This window comes from Berghia stephanieae, chromosome 9, assembly GCF_034508935.2.
Source record: "Berghia stephanieae isolate SIO BIC M18660-M18661 chromosome 9, UCSD_Bste_1.3, whole genome shotgun sequence".
NCBI classification, from domain to species: domain Eukaryota; kingdom Metazoa; phylum Mollusca; class Gastropoda; order Nudibranchia; family Aeolidiidae; genus Berghia; species Berghia stephanieae.
The window spans coordinates 31,283,902-31,286,401 of record NC_088368.1 but is presented as its reverse complement, the minus strand read 5'-3'; the positions used below and the strand labels follow the sequence as shown (position 1 = coordinate 31,286,401).

Below are 2,500 nucleotides of genomic sequence, written 5' to 3'. Positions count from 1 at the left end.
CATCCGCGTGGTCACCACTCTGTGTAGCTGTTTATCCAAGATAAGATTCTTGTGCACGAGCACTGATAATAATCTGGCTTATCATCGGGTATTTTCGACCAGATCCCATTAAAATCCAGCTTTTCATTCACCACTGGTTGGATAAAAAGGTTATGTCTCACTGCCAATATTAGTTTTGGCGTTGTCGAATAACTTTTCTTTTCTTTTTTTTTTTTTTAATTCTTGTTTATTCACGTGAGCGCTTGTACCTTTTCTTATAATATATAAAAAAAATTGCTCACCTTTGGATATCAGGTGGGTTCACCGGCGCACGTGTTCTTACTTCTTACCATAGGTCAGCACGGTCTGTTACACAAGTCAGTCCATAGCTGATGCTCCCGACATACGATGGGGCTTTGATCTGTGACTTGGGGGTGTTCAATCTCGCATGGCGATGATTGGTGATTGATGTAGGATTGGTATGATATTGACTGGCATGCATTGATGTTGTTGCTGCTTCATGGTACAACTACCAAAGGGAGAGAAGGCTGGTACGAATCACAGCGTTACGTGCAAACCTGACGATCATCTTCTATTACGAGTCTCCCTCTCATCCCTCCCTCCTCTCTCTCTGTTGTATCTCTCTCTCTCTCTCTCTCTCTCTCTCTCTCTCTCCTTTTTTCTCTCTTACTATCTCTCTATTTTTTCGGGCGCTTAAATGACCTAAATAGTGTTGAAAGCGCCGTTAAACACCTAGAGCAAACAAACAAAATCTCAATTTTTATTTCGAGCTCCCCCTCTTTCTCTCTTTCTAACTCCTCTACCGATCTCTCTATCTATCTATCTATCTATCTATCTATCTATCTATCTATCTATCTATCTATCTATCTATCTATCTATCTATCTATCTATCTATCTATCTATCTATCTATCTGTGTCTCTCTCTTTTCCTTTCTCAAATCGTACTTTTCCCCATTATTCATCTTCACAGAGTTTACACCAGTGCCTGCTCCCTGAATTGTCACATTGATATAATTTTCAATGGAGCATACTCCGATGTCTTCGTCCTCGTCCTTTCGCGTTCAACGTTTGTTTATTGTGATGCCGGCGAGGCTCTCAGCGGCGGAAACGCGTACTCTTGTGAACAGTAATACGTACATACAAGTATTAGGTCGTCCCAACTATTCGGCAACCCTCTGCGATGTAATGGTAGCACATTCTGACCTGTCAGACAGAAGGTCCGAGGCTCGATCCCTAGTCGAAGCAGACCTTCTTTACTCTTTCTTTCCCCTTTTTTTTCATATTAGGCACCGTTCCATGACCATACATACATTTTCAGATGTTCAGCTTACACCAGTGCATGCTTCCTAAGCCGCGCGCGATTTACTGGACAACTTACTACGTACTATAAAATCAGCTGCCCCCATGTGCAGTTGTGTTCCAAATATCCGCGGACTCTAATTCCCCCCCCCCCCCCCCCCCCCCCCCAATCCCCCCATCACCGCCATACGCCCTCCCCCCGACTGTAAGCAAATTTACCTACTCTCTCTCTCTCTCTCTCTCTCTCTCTCTCTCTCTCTCTCTCTCTCTCTCCTCTCCCTCTCCCTTTTTTTTTCTCCTCTTACTCCCTGCAAAGATATAAAGTATTATTTTGATGAGATACTGATACGATAAAAAGATATGATCTATATTAATGATAAGGAAAAAAAAAAAGAAGATATAAACCCATCCATTACCTGTAAGGATTGTACGTCCATTTGTCATCGAACACTGGCGGCTGGGGGGAAATATAAAATGGGGAGGTAATTTAATTGGGCAGTTACCTACCTTGCCAGCTGACCACCGTCTCAAAACGCGAGCAGTTTCCCATGACTATCGGGTTTCCCCGAACTCACTAACTACACCAATAAAACTAACTGCCCCAAGGTAACTCGTCTGTGTTTTAGTCTTATACTCATAATTAAACAATTCGTGTCTTTCTTTCTCCGATCTCTGATCTGGCCTCGACCTTTCACGCCCCTGCTCAGTATGCGTCAGATAAAGAAGTAATATACCTGCTTTGAAAAAGACATCTATCTATCTATCTATCTATCTATCTATCTATCTATCTATCTATCTATCTATCTATCTATCTATCTATCTATCTATCTATCTATCTATCTATCTATCTATCTATCTATCTGTCTGTCTGTCTGTCTGTCTGTCTGTCTGTCTGTCTGTCTGTCTTCTATCTATCTATCTATCTATCTATCTATCTATCTGTCTGTCTGTCTGTCTATCTATCTATCTATCTATCTATCTATCTATCTATCTATCTATCTATCTATCTATCTATCTATCTATCTATCTATATATATGTATATATTATGTATATTATATATATATATATATATATATATATATATTATATATATATATATATATATATATATATATATCTATCTGTCTGTCTATCAATATATATATATATATATATATATATTATATATATATATATATTTATCTATATATCTATCTATCT

The 2,500-nt window shown here is 39.1% G+C and overlaps 1 protein-coding gene across 1 annotated transcript in view; it reads left to right on the top strand.

Moving 5' to 3' along the window:
• LOC144980049 (U3 small nucleolar ribonucleoprotein IMP3-like) overlaps positions 1–2,500 on the top strand; it is a 29,656-nt gene that overhangs the window by 21,680 nt on the left and 5,476 nt on the right. The window lies entirely within an intron of this gene.